General features: G+C 51.6%; 1 pseudogene; it reads right to left on the bottom strand.

Annotated features, from left to right (window-relative positions):
• Positions 1-7096: 7096 nt before the first annotated feature.
• On the bottom strand, positions 7097-8583 carry LOC140386772 (cation-dependent mannose-6-phosphate receptor pseudogene; annotated as a pseudogene).
• Positions 8584-14623: the final 6040 nt, after the last annotated feature.

Genomic DNA, 14623 nt, shown 5'->3' with positions numbered 1-14623 from the left:
AAAGTCAATCCTCTTGCATAGTCAATATTTTGAGACCACAAATTGGAAAATAAATTGTGTCTGTATTTAATTTAATTTGATGCCGCCCACAGATCTCCGCAAATAATATCTCTAATTCTTCAGGCTCTTCAAACAGCATAAATTTGCCAATGGAAGTGTAGGTGGGTATATTTGTCAGCCCGAGGTAAAATATATTTTCCTTCTGGCAGGAATTATAATCGCTTTATTCAATAAGACAATTTCTGCAGGCTAACACAAGTCTTTATTACTTTTGAACCATCCTAATTTCAATGTTGAACAAAGCAAGCAAAATAAAATGGTGAATCCCAGTAAGACAGCTATTACCCAGTTAAATGCCTTATTATTGGCACATTTTTCACAGTCTCCTGACATACATGTATTCTGTTGTGCACTCATCTGAAACAAGATATAATAGTTTAGTAGTGTAACCTTTCATTGATGTCAGACACTGAGGAGCTGACAGGAGGATTTACTAATCTGACAAGAAATCTCTTCAAAGAGATTCTGACAAATGACTAGTATGTACGACATTATCATCCCTGCTATCTCTGCATCTTGTCCCCTGCATTGTTTTGTGATGGATTTTTTATTGTGACCAGTCATATTACTCACACAAGTGGAAGTGATAACTTGCAGGGCAAAAATACCCACACCCCAATTCATGCAGAAGCCTTGCCTGCTATCTACCAATATACCTCCAAGTATCCTGTGCTCCTCAGGGGCCTAAGCATGAAAGGAAAATGGGACATTCCTTTTTTGAAATCGTTTAAGTGAAAAAGTTCCAAAAGAGTCTAGTCCCGTATCAACAAGGCTGTGATGGGTGCTCAGCATGGATTACCATTGGTGACAAAAGCAAATTGCTGCGGGTGCTGGAATCTGAAACCCCCCCAGAAAATACTGGACAATCTCAACAGGTCTGACAGCATCTGTGGAGAGAGAAGGGGGCCAACGTTTCGAGTCTGGATGACCATTCTACAAAGCTAGGGAGAACTGGAAATAGGATCAGATTTATACTGTTGTGAGGGTGGGGGGGGGGGGGGGGGGATGTGTGGAGCGGTGGGGCTGGATAAAGGGCCAGTGATAGGTGGAGATTGACAAAGATGCCGCGGACAGAAAAGAATGGAAATGGCGGCGATTACCTTTAAGCCTGCTTCTTTAAATACGTTACGTCCAGATGTTATCTTTGCATCGAGATGCCTTGACATGAAAGCTCTCTTTTTCCCATGCATTGGTATCTCGGGAATGATTTTTAACTTGGCCAAGGTGGGATCAATCATTTTTTGTTTTTGTTTTGTTTTATAAATTTACAGTACTCAATTAATTTTTTTTTCCCAATTAAGGGGCAATTTAGCATGGCCAATCCACCTACCTTGCACATCTATTGGGTTGTGGGGGCGAAACCCACGCAAACATGGGGAGAATGTGCAAACTCCACACGGGAAGTGACCCAGAATCGAACCTGGGACCTCGGCGCCGTGAGGCAGCAGGGCTGACCCACTGCGCCACTGTGCTGCCCTGGATCAATCATTTTGACACCCGAGTTGTAACCATTCTTAAATGGACCTGCCACTGGACAGTCAAAGTGCTCACCTTCTTCATGTAATGGATCCTTTCAATACCAGAATTGGGATCCCATCTTGTACGTAGCATCACAAAGGCTAGTGTAGGTTAGAGCTGAGTAGAATGTGCCTCATGTACACTTTGACCAGTTTTACCCGTGGCATTTGCCCCCACCCAGCAGCTTACCTCCCCCACACCCACTAGCGTACCCCCCACAGCCAGTAGCTTACCCCTACCCCCACCCAGTAGCTTATCTTGCTGCTGCAAGGTTGATGGACTTTACATTATTGCACCACCTTGCATCCGACAGGCTGCACAAGGACACCAATTTGGATCCCAGAGCACACTGGTGCTATTTAAATGAGGCCTTGATTTTGAAATGCCTTCAGCATCTTCATTCTCAGCCTGGGCAGGCAGGCAGCCCAGTCCACTTGGTCAGCTGCCCATCAGTCAAAATTTCCCCAGCAGATTTCATTTATTTTCATTTTCCTTTCATCCATGTGAGTCATGAGTTAAAGTGAGACACACACACACTCACACACAACACACACACACTCTCATCCAGTCACGAGACAGGGTTATTGTTGTAGTGAGATCCTTTTCAATAATCATGGGCGGGATTCTCCAAGCCCACGCTGGGTTGGAGAAGCGGTGGGGGGACGCGTGAATCCCGCCACGCCGTTCCGACACCGGGCCGCCGATTCTCCGGCCGCCAGAGAACCGGCGGCAATCACGCCAGTGCGGTCACCGCAGTGCCGGTCGGGGGCCGTTGAAAGTGGCCCCCGTGGAGATTCTCCACACTCGACGGGCCGAGTGCCCGCCGAGTCCCGCCGCCGTTTTTCGCGTATGGTCCTACCCGGCGGGACCTCAGCGTTCCTGCTGCGGGGGCCGTCCTGGTGGGGGGGGGGGGCAGGAGGAGCCGGCTCCGGGAGGGGCCTCTACGGTGGCCAGGCCCACAATCGGGGGCAACCGATCGGCGGGCGCACTCATTCCAGAGGGCGGCCTTGTTCCTCTGCGCCGGGCCCCTGTTGGGCTCCGCCATGTTGCCGGGGGGGGGCGACGCGGAGATGGCCATGGTGCGCATGCGCGGACAGCACTCCGGCGCCATGCTGGCTCCCGAGGAAGGGGCGAATGACTGGGCCTGGAGGCCCGTTGACACCGGCGTCGCTCGCGCCGGTTTTGACAGCGGCGTCAACACTCGGCCGGGATTTCGGAGAATTCCAGCCCATGATTTTGAAAGATTGAAGTAATCTTTGCAGGAAATAAGCATAAGGATGAGCTTCAGACTGGGCCCTATCATCAAGCTCATCCTGTGTTCCTGTTTTTAATGACACGGGGAGTCCACACCAAGTAAAATAAATAACTTTGATTTGTTTACAATTACGGTGTAAACACTTCCCGGTAGGTCCCTGATGGGTCTCCTTCTGGTCGATGCTTTAATAGCCGACCTTTTATATAAAGTTAAATGGAGTTCCCCCGCCTCTAAGCAAGGGAGCTCATACTCCGCGAGAAGCTCGAGGAAGATAATGATTCCCATCCTGTAAGTCCCGTGTGGGAGATTACACTGTTTGTTAATACAAATCTTGTCCAAGAAAGAAGTTACTTGTAATATCATAGCACCTTTCTTGACCTCAGGTACTCCAAATGTGCTCTAAAGTACTTTTGAAACTCCATTGACCAGCCGGCGAAATGGAGAATCCCAATGGCGTCCTGCCCCAGAAGCCTGGTTTGGCGGGACGGAGAAACCCCCACTGTTTTTGAGAGCATAGGGGGAAACAAATGACGAAGTAAATTTATAGGGAAGTAAATTTTGATTGAAGAATGCATGTGTATGGATTTTAACAGTGCTGCAAGCATATACGTTTTGGGGAAATGTTTTTTATTGAGTTTTCATCCCACCCCCTCTTGCTCTACTGGTTGCTGGCTATGTGGGTGTGGCCTTGAAACATGTTGGTAAACAGATTCCACGTCCTATGGAAGCCTTCTTCTTATCTGCGGCTGGCGAATTTTATTTTCTCCAGCCTGAAAAATTCCACCAGATCAGACAGTCAATCTATAGCGTTGGGTGGTGCTGCTGCTCGCCAGCTGAGCAGGATTCTCTGGCAGGCAATTAAGCAGGCAAAGGCTAGGGTGTTGGCCCCCCTCCCAATGAAGAGCTCTGGCTGATCTGATACCCCGAAGACCGCCATTTTGGGGCTTGGTTCCACCATCACTCTCAGAACCCTGGACATGGCCTTGAAGAAGATGTCCAATACCCGACAAGCCTGGGGCAAGCCCAGGACATGTGGGTGTGGCTGGCCGGGCCTCACTGGCACCGTTCACATTTGTCCTCCACCTCCGGGAAGAACCTGTTCATTCGAGTTCTGGTCAGGTGCGCTCCGTGCACCACCTTCAGCTGCATTAGGTTCAGCCCTGCACACGTGAAGGTAAAGTTTGCCTTGTGCAGTGCTCGATCCAGAGTTCTCCCCCAATCTCTATGACTAGTTCCTCCTCCCATTTTTTTCTTGTGTCTTCCAGGGGGAAGTGTACCTCCTCCAGCAGTCGCCCATGCATGTCCCCACAGTTCCCCTCCCCTAGGACGCCCACGTTCAGCAGTCTTTCTACTAGTGAGTGTCTTGGTATCTGGGTGTATGTGCTTGTTTTTTGCAGTGAAAGTTTTTGGATGGAATATAAATCAGGTCGTTCCCTCTTGGTAGGTAGAAACACTCCCTGAGTTCTGCCAGCGTCGCTACTGTATAATCCGTGTACATGTCCCTAACCGTCAGAGTCCCCTTATCCTGCCTCCACCTTTTGAAGGCGGCATCCATTATTGTGGGAGTGAACGTATGGTTGTTACAGATGGGGGCCATGGTGGACATTTCGGTTCGGCCGAAGTGTTGCGTCATTTGGTACCACGTTCAGAGTATGGGTACCACCACTGGGCTCCTCGAGTATTAGGCCCGGTGGGGGGCTGGGGGGGAACTCTCCTCCACTGTCACCCACTCTGCTCCCGTACCCATGACCCACCCTCGTATTCTTTCTGCAGTGACCGCCCATTGGTAGAACTGTAGGTTCGGAAGAGACAGGCCTCCCACATTTCTCCTCCTTTGCATGAACTTCTTTTGGATCCTCGGGCACTCCCCCCACTCCCCCACACAAACGCCATGATGAACTTGTAAACTGTGTTGAAGAAGGCCATGGGGACATTGATCGGGAGGGATCTGAACAGGAAGAGAAACCTGGGCAGCACATTCATTTTGATCATCTGTATCCTCCCTGAGAGGGTGAGTGAGAGTGGGTCCCACCTCTCCAGGTCCTTTTTAACTTCCTCCACCAGACTTGAGAGATTCCATTTATGGATCCATGTCCAGTTGTGGGCTATTTGGATCCCCAAGTAGCGGAGTTTGGTCTGTATCAGTTTAAATGGCAACGCTCCAGCTCTGCCCCTCCCTCTTGTGGGTTCACAGGGAAGACCTCGCTCTTCCTCAGGTTAAGCTTGTAGCCCGAGAATGCTCCCAATTCCTTTAGGAGTTTCATTACCCTCTCCATGCTGGTCCGGGGGTTCGAGATGTATCGGAGCAGGTCATCCCAATAGAGTGAGACTCTATGCTCTCTGCCTCCCCTTTGGATACCTCTCCACTCTTTCGTGGGTCTGAGGGTGATCACCAGTGGCTCGATTGCCAGAGCAAACAGCAGTGTGGACAGCGGGCATTCCTGCTTTGTGGTTCTGTGAAGCCAGAAGTATCTAGAGCTGGTGGCGTTTGTCCGTACACTCGCCATGGGAGCGCTGTACAGCAGTTTCACCCAGGAGGTTCTCCCTGGCCCAAACCCTAACCACTCCAGCACCTCTATGACATATTTCCATTCGGCCCTGTGAAGGCATTTTCACAGAGAGATGATTACTTCTGGCTCTCCCCAGATGGGGTCATTATCACGTTGAGCAAGCTGTCTGCCCTTGACAGAGCCCACCTGGTCCTCCGTGACAACTTCTGGCACACAGCTCTCCAGCCGCCTGACCAGGGCCTACTCCAGGATCTTTGCATCCGCATTAAGGAGGAGTAAGACCCGCAGCTGCAAGGATATCTTATTCTGTTCTTTAAATGGAAGAAGATTTATGTGTAAAAAGAGTACAATTGACATTGCTGTGCTTATTGTCACTTTAACCTTTTTTTTAAATTTGAGAGTTTGACCTTTTGAAAGTGCTGTGCCAACCTACAAGCCTCGCTCACTGACAATGTGCTGCAATGAAGGAAAGTCAGGAGAAAAAAGGAACTGGCTGCAAGAGTCTAAAGAAAATATTCCTTCAATTATCTCTTCCCAGAGCAGACTACCCATGGAGACAATAGCGATTCAGAGCGTCAAACCCTTGAACTGAAATGCTGTGCCAACAGCTTTTGGAAGCTTTTATGTGGATCACTGTCAGATGGTCTTGAGCAGGACCAAGTGGAACAGTTTCAAATGATCTGCTATTGTTCAGGCAAAGATATTGACCTGCAACCTCCTGGCTCCCCAGCGTCGTTGTTGGATGAACTCGAAGGTTCCCAGCTGAGGGTTTATGCGACAATTGATCAGAAGTGCTAACTTGCTCTGGACAATTGCACTACGCTGGGAGCCATCTGACAAAGTGATTTAAATCATTCACTTCAGAGGGCACTGCCAGTGTTACCCTAGTAGTTACTCTGAAAAGTGCAGCACGGTGGCACAGTGGTTAGCGCTGCTGCCCCACGGCACCGAGGTCCCAGGTTCAATCCCAGCTCTGGGTCACTGTACGCGTGGAGTTTGCACATTCTCCTCGTGTTTGCGTGGGTTTCGCCCCCACAATCCAAAGATGTGCAGGGTAGGTGGATTGGCCACGCTAAATTGCTCCTTAATTGGAAAAAATGAATTGGGTGCTCTAAAATTTTTTTTTTTTTTTAAATAGTTACTCTGAAAAAGTTTGAAGAAATAAAACCACTTCTAACTTCAACTTAACTATTTTTAATTATCCAGATTGATCTCTCACACACACAGAGGACTCCTCCATCACCCCCACCCCCTCCCATAAAGCACCTGCCCACATTATTCACCACCCCAATTCCCTCACCCACGCAGGATTCCACACCATCTCCCAAAATGATCTGACCCCCTGACCTGAACCCAGCCGTTTAGATCCAAACCCCTTCCCCTCCCACTTCAACCACCTGCGCTCCCACCCATCAGCCTGCCCCCATAACCTGGCCAGGCTGAATTCCTGAACCGACCTGAACCCCCAACAATGCACCCCCCACCCTGAATTGCCCCGACCTAATCAAATGGATCACAGCCCCAACCCCCTCAATGTCCGACATCTCCACCCACTGATACCTGATTCTCCCAACCCCCCAATGTCTGACCCTCCCGACTCACCACTAATATCCAAACGCCCCCCCCCCCCCCACCCCACCCACCCCCAAAGTCAGACCCTCTCCCGAGGTTTGACTCTCCCCCTCCCCAAATCTCATCCACATTCCTTCGTCATTGACCCTTTACCTGGCTCTTATTTTATCATAGATTATCATAGATTATCATAGAATTTACAGTGCAGAAGGAGGCCATTCGGCCCATCGAGGCTGCACCGGCTCTTGGAAAGAGCACCCAATCCCCATAACCCAGTAACTCCACGAAGGGCAATTTATCATGGCCAATCCACCTAACCTGCACATCTTTGGACTGTAGGAGGAAACCCACGGACACGGGGAGAACGTGCAGACTCCGCACAGACAGTGCTCCCTTACTCCACTCCTGCCACATTCCACCCAATAACGTTGTGGCCCCCCCAAAGACATCCCCTTCCTCCTCATAGATTTAACTGTGGATTTCCAAGTTGGGGAGCAGAAGCCAGACCGGAAACAGCACTCACAGCAGAATTGGGAAAGATTTTTCACAGAGCAGAGAGAGAGAAAGAAGACTCGGGTGCACAGTGGGCATGGGCAGTGCCAGTGGGACCCGGGCACAGCAGAGAGCGAAGGTTCCAGTGGACGGTTAGAGGGCAGTGCAGCGGAACACTGGTACAGAGCAGAGAGAGCGAAGGTTCCAGTGGGCAGTGCAGCGGGACACTGGCACAGAGCAGAGGGCGAAGGTTCCAGTGGACGGTCAGTGGGACACTGGCACAGAGTAGAGAGAGAGACTGTTCCAGTGGACGGTCAGAGGGCAGTGCAGTGGGACACTGGCATGCACGTTCACATAGGCAGGAGATGTTCATCTTGTTCCTCTTCATCCTCCTCTCCTAGCTGCTCATCTCCCACTCCTCTGTACGCCGCGGCTGCAGTGCGAGGTTTGGACCGGAATACAAAATCACAGCCATCGGCTGTTAAGTTGCCCAGTTCTTGCCAGAAGTAATAGTTTGGAAATTGTTCAAAACCTTTCGCCCTGATCACCAATCGCTGATATAAAAATCCACCCAGGATATAGACTGTGATCAGCACCAGGAACAGGATAAGGAGGACAGAGCCAGGGCTGAGACGATGACTTGGTGGGGGGCAGGCAGTCTTGCTGTCCAATTCAAACAGGTAAAAGCAGTCAGCAACCTTTTGCCGTTCCTCAAACACAGTGGTGAATGCAGCACCGAGGACACTGGGATCACAGGAGATCATGACCATTCCCCTACGTTTTTCTCCATTGCAGTGATTGGCATAGTGGTCACCATCGCCATAGATCAGAATAATCCAATCGCTACCTCCAATAATCTGTGTTGAATTGATTCTTCCAATGACCTTCGTCTCATTCTTCTTGCTCTGCTGAATGAGTCCAGCAAATGGATGATTGTCGATGGCCGCGCACACTCGGAAAGAATAAGTGTATGTCTCCATCGTCGAACTCTCTGTGCTCGTCATGCTAAAACTCTGGCCCATCAGAGGCTCCAGTTTCTTCAGGAGGCCTCTCTCAGCCTCCGACTCGGCTCCATTCTCCCCGATCAGCTTACAGTCGCCGGACTGGGAGGCGGCTCGGAGACCCGGCAGTAGCGGGACGAGGAGAAGGATCCTCGGGAGGAGGCCGGGTGGGAGCGGGATGCTATACGGGACTATTAACCTTACCTTCCTTATGGCAGCTAGTGCCATAGAAAAGGGGACATGTCCTCCTTCACGCCGATTGTTTTCGATTGTGACGCGAGACTCGGGGATGCGCTGCGGTGCCTGGATCTGATCTGGCCTGAGTCAGGAAGGTCGGGTGAGCCAGGCACGGATGATATTTGGCACAGGTCATTCCGACGCTGATCGCCATAAATCATGGCCCAATATTTTCTTTTGCCTGGACGATGTTTGGTGGCACCCACTCTAATGTCAACACAGCCACACACTGGAAAGTGGGCGGTGATTAATAGCTATCAAGTAGCAGTATGGGGCGGGATTCTCTCAGCCCTGGGCCGGGCCGGAGAATTCCCGCGACCGGCGCAAATCGCGCCACGCCACGCCACCCGACGCCGGCACGTGATTATCCACAGAGCGGAGAATCAGCGCCATTGGCGCATGCGTGGTTGGCGCAGTGCCGGTCGGGGGCCACTCTACGCGGCTGCCCCACCGATTCTCGGGCCGGGATGGGCTGAGCAGCCATCGTGGAAATGCAGAATTCCGCCGGCGCCGTCCACACCTGCTCTCAGTCGGCGGGAACTCAGCTTTGAAGGATCAGATGGCGGCCTGTGGGGGGGGGAGGGGGGTCCGACCCCGGGGGTGGCCTCCAATGTGGCCTGGCCCGCGATCGGGGCCCACCTCTCTGTCTCCCGGCCTCCTTTCTTTCACGCCGGCCCCTGTACTCCTGCACCATGTTGCGTCGGAGCCGGCGCGGACAAGGGAGACACCGCCCATGCGCGGAAATCATGCTGGTGGGACTGCGCATGTGCGGGTTTGCGCCGGACCCACTGCGCATGCGCGCATCCCCCGGCGCCCATTCCACGGCCGCATCAGCAGCTGGAACGGCGTGAATCGCTCCAGCGCCCGGGGCCAGAAATGCTGATCCTGGAGCCGTGTTGGCGCCGTTGAGAAACGCGACGCCGTTTCCGACGGTGTCAACACTTAGCCTCAGGATCAGAGAATCCCGACCATGATGTTTGAACAAAGAATATCATCATGGACTGGGATGAGCACAGTAAGAAGTCTTACAACACCAGGTTAAAGTCCAACAGATTTGTTTCAAATCAGGAACCTACCTCTTCATTCACCTGAGGAAGGAGCAGTGCTCCGAAAGCTAGTGATTTGAAACAAATCTGTTCCACTTTAACCTGGTGTTGTAAGTCTTCTTACAAAGTATATCATAACATAGCAGTGCGCGGTGCGGAAGAGACAGACAGTTGTGTCTGGGGATAGTCCAAGCAACTCACGGGACAACGGGGAGGCCGCGACTTCTACGTAAGTCCCAGTTCCCACCAGAGTTTGGTGATGTTGACGGTTAACCAGATGAGTTACAGCCACACTTCCCCCCCACCTTGCCTCTCACCCCCCCCATTCCCCATTGTGGACGCACTCACTGCCACAGTCTCTGCCTTCCTCTGTCTAGACTCTAGCCCTGCTAGGCTCACTATTTTGTTGTCTGGAGGTGACCACTCCAACAGCCTCCAATATGAGGGAGGAGATCCAGCAGAGGAACTCCCCCTGCAGCACCAACCTAGAACTGGAAATTCATGTCGTGTAGGTTCACAGTGTGACTTATCAGATTGTCACCTCTATAAGGAGCATATAACTAAATTGCTGCATTCATACACTTACTGGAAAACAGCAAGTTGGTCAACATCTCTGGGAAGAGTAGGCGATATTCCCTCAGAAGGAAGAAATACTACTGATGCTTGAAATCTGAAATAAAAACAGAAAATGCAGAAATACTCAGCAAGTCTGCCAGTATCTGTGGAGAGAAAAGGTCATCACTCTGAAATAATAACCCTGTTTCTTTAGAGGGTGTTAGGTATCTGAATTTTTGCCCGCTCGTCCAAGCTACCTGATGTCATGTTCGCCCATTTAAAACTGAGAGGGGGGTGGGGGGGGGGGGGGGGGCTGATTTTCTCACCTTCTGGATGCGAAATTAAATATTTTATTACATATTTTGATTCTTATGATGTGGGTGGGCAGGCATTTATGCCCCCCTCCCCCCCCCCCCTCTCATTGTGTGTGCTTATTATAGACGGATAGCGCAGATATTAACACATTCTCAGGTGTGATCGCTCTTTACATCTGGTGTAATCGAGTCATTTCAGTGGGATCAATATAAATGACAAGAACAAGGAAAAGCACATTAAGTACCAGGGGCGCAATTCTCCCCCTCCAGACGGGGCGGGGGGTTCCGGCGTAATGGAGTGGCGGGAACCACTCCGGCGTTGGGCCGCCGCAAAGGTGCGGATGTCTTCGCACCTTTAGGGGCCAAGCCCTCACCTTGAGGGGCTAGGCCCGCACCGGAGTGGTTTCCGCTCCGCTGGCTGGCGGGAAAGGCCTCTGGCGCCATGCCAGCCGGCGCCGAAAGGTCTTCGCCGGGCGACGCATGTGCGGGAGCGTCAGCAGCTGCTGACGTCATCCCCGTGCATGCGCAGGGGAGGGGGTCTCTTGCGCCTCTGCCATAGCGAAGACCAAGGCGAAGGCAGAAGAAAAAGAGTGCCCCCATGGCACAGGCCCGCCCACGGATCGGTGGGCCCCAATCGCGGGCCAAGCCACCGTGGGGGCACCCCCCCAGGGCCAGGTCACCCCGCGCCCCCCCCCCCCCCCAGGACCCCGGAGCCTGCCCACGCCGCCTTGTCCCGCCGTTCAAAAGGCGGTTTAATCCACGCCGGCGGGAGAGGGTTGACAGCGGCGGGAATTCAGCCCATCGCGGGCCGGAGAATCGCCGCGGGTGGGCCTGCTGACTAGCGCGGCATGATTCCCGCCCCCACCGAATCTCTGGTGGTGAAGAATTCGGGACACGGCGGGGGCGGGATTCACGCCAGCCCCCGGCGATTCTCCGACCCATTGGGGGGTCGGAGAATCGCGCCCCAGATCTGGATAAATTTTTAATTCGTCCCATTAGCTTCAAAACAACAAAACCCACAGAGCAAGGATACAGAACATTCTTCACCCGGTTCAATTCTAACGGCTGATGGACAGTGAGGGCACGAAGATGTGAATGAAAAACATACAGTGCCCTTAACCCTGCAATTTAAGGAAACAGCTACTTGAATTTCAGCTTTATTTGGGCTGAAATTGGAGAAGCGCCTCAATTGCCATGTGTAATTTGTGTACAAGTACTGTCTAATGAATTTTTGAAAACCAATTGACAGTTAATTATTAAGCATAAAATATATAAGGGTGAGCAATGTTTGTCTACTGTAATTGTATAAAGAACAAAGAACAAAGAAATGTACAGCCCGGGAACAGGCCCTTCGGCCCTCCAAGCCCGTGCCGACCATGCTGCCCGACTAAACTACAATCTTCAACACTTCCTGGGTCCGTATCCCTCTATTCCCATCCTATTCATGTATTTGTCAAGATGCCCCCTAAATGTCACTATCTTCCCTGCTTCCACCACCTCCTCCGGTAACGAGTTCCAGGCACCCACTACCCTCTGCGTAAAAAACTTGCCTCGTACATCTACTCTAAACCTTGCCCCTCTCACCTTAAACCTATGCCCCCTATTAATTGACCCCTCTACCCTAGGGAAAAGCCTCTGACTATCCACTCTGTCTATGCCCCTCATAATTTTGTAGACCTCTATCAGGTCGCCCCTCAACCTCCTTCGTTCCAGTGAGAACAAACCGAGTTTATTCAACCGCTCCTCATAGCTAATGCCCTCCAAACCAGGCAACATTCTGGTAAATCTCTTCTGCACCCTCTCTGAAGCCTCCACATCCTTCTGGTAGTGTGGCGACCAGAATTGAACACTATACTCCAAGTGTGGCCTAACTATTTTTCAGATAGAAAAAACACTTGTGTTTGCTTGCAGGAGGGGGTTGGTCAATCTTTTTAGAACAATGGAGGTAAAAAGGTTGAGGGCACCTATTCGAGAGAATTCCCACCCCCCTTGGTACTCGTTAAGGGTTTCCCTCCATAGTCTTCCACCAGGGAATTCTCACAGGAAGTGCACAATGAGTGCAGTCAATGGTTACATTGATTTTAAAAAGTCAACCAAGTTTCCTTAAATGAATCCCGAGCGGGCAAGGAGATTAAGGTTTGTCAAAGATCGTTCCATTCCTCAACTGCTCTTGGGAGAAAGGAGTTAGCAAGGGAAGCATGTTGCAGTGTACACAGTTAGAGCTGATTTTGTTTTATTGCTTTATCTTGCACCACTCCCGGAGATAGAATGTCACCGCTGGTTAATGCATGATGGACTCAGCCTTCACATCTGTCACTTGTATTCAAATCTGCCTCAAAATGATGTAAATATCTCTGTTGGCTTTAAGCATCTTAAGGGAAATGAATTTGAATAGTATGAATCTAATTCCTGGTGTATACAAAATGAGTACCCATTGTAAGAAGCAGATTGATATTAATCGGACAGTTCCATTGTAAAACAAAACTAATGTGAAAAATGGTCAGATTCCCGTTGGTGTAGTTCAGGGTTTTTCAAACTCAGGGTCGAGACCCACGGATGTCAGAGGGTCATGGAGCAATTGGTTGTGGCGTTCCCGATCGTGGGAAGAAGACTCCAACAGCCTATTAGGAATGCAGGCCGCAGGCAGTCCCTGATGAGTTGCGCCATTTGAGAGGGCTGGGTGGGGCGGTGTGAGGCTGGGCTGTGTCCTGGTCACCTCATATGCGCAGGGGGGGCGGGGGAGGGGGGGGGGCAGGTGGGGAGAGGGGTAAATGGGTGTCCATGTGAGCGCGCAATGCTAACAGTGGTGACCCGAGCTTGGAGCTCCGCGCTGGTATTTGTCCTCTGCACACTGCTCGGCTCATCCCCCATCACTGATCGGTAGAATGCCACCAGCGGCTCCGTGGTCAAGCTGTTCAACGTCCACCTGCACTCCATAGACATGAAGTACTGGTAGGGAAGTGGTCAGCAGTCTGTGACTGAGATGGATGCAACTACTGGTTATTCAGATGGAAGCCAGGCCATGTTTGTTATTGTCTATGTTTGACAAGTTACTCCATCTCGTCTAAAGTCATAGTTTGTAAAGTAAAAACAAGATTGTCCTTCTTTGTATACTTGTTTAAATTTCAAGAAATTAGAATATATTTAAAACAAAGTTTGTGCGCATGTTCAACTGAAATTCTTTTAATTTTAAATAATAAAAAGTCATTAACTTGTAAAAATCAGGGGCGGGATTCTCCGCAATCGGCGCGATGTCCGCCCACTGGCGCCAAAAATGGCGCGAATCAGTCCGGCATCGCGCCGCCCCAAAGGTGCCGAATTCTCCGCATCTTGAGGGGCCAAGCCCTCACCTTGAGGGGCTAGGCCCGCGCCGGACAGCTGGTGGGAAAGGCCTTTGGTGCCCCGCCAGCTGGCACGGAAATGACTTTGCCGTGCGGCGCATGCGCGGGAGCGTCAGCGGCCACTCATGGCATCCCCGCGCATGCACAGTGGAGGGGGTCTCTTCCGCCTCCGCCATAGTGGAGACCATGGTGAAGGCGGAAGGAAAAGAGTGCCCCCACGGCACAGGCCTGCCTGCGGATCGGTGGGCCCCGATCGCGGGCCAGGCAACCGTGGGGGCACCCCCCGGGGCCAGATCGCCCCGCGCCCTTCCCAGGACCCCGGAGCCCACCCGCGCTGCCTTGTCACGCCGGTAAGAGAGGTGGTTTGATTCTCGCCGGCAGGACAGGCATTCCAGCAGCGGGACCGCGGGCCGGAGAATGGGCAGGGGGGCCCGCCAACCGGTGCGGCGCGATTCCCACCCCCGCCGAATATCCGGTGCCGGAGAATTGGGCAACCGGCGGGGGCGGGATTCACGCCAGCCCCCAGCGATTCTCCAACCCGGCGGGGGTCGGAGAATATATTTAAAACAAAGTTTGTGCGCATGTTCAACTGAAATTCTTTTAATTTTAAATAATAAAAAGTCATTAACTTGTAAATATCAGGGGCGGGATTCTCCGCAATCGGCGCGATGTCCGCTCACTGGCGCCAAAAATACCCCCCAGGTATTGGAAATAATGTTTCA

The sequence above is a fragment of the Scyliorhinus torazame genome, chromosome 12, assembly GCF_047496885.1.
Source record: "Scyliorhinus torazame isolate Kashiwa2021f chromosome 12, sScyTor2.1, whole genome shotgun sequence".
Taxonomy (NCBI): domain Eukaryota; kingdom Metazoa; phylum Chordata; class Chondrichthyes; order Carcharhiniformes; family Scyliorhinidae; genus Scyliorhinus; species Scyliorhinus torazame.
Note: the sequence above shows the minus strand (reverse complement) of the source record. Positions and strands in the feature narration are given on the sequence as shown.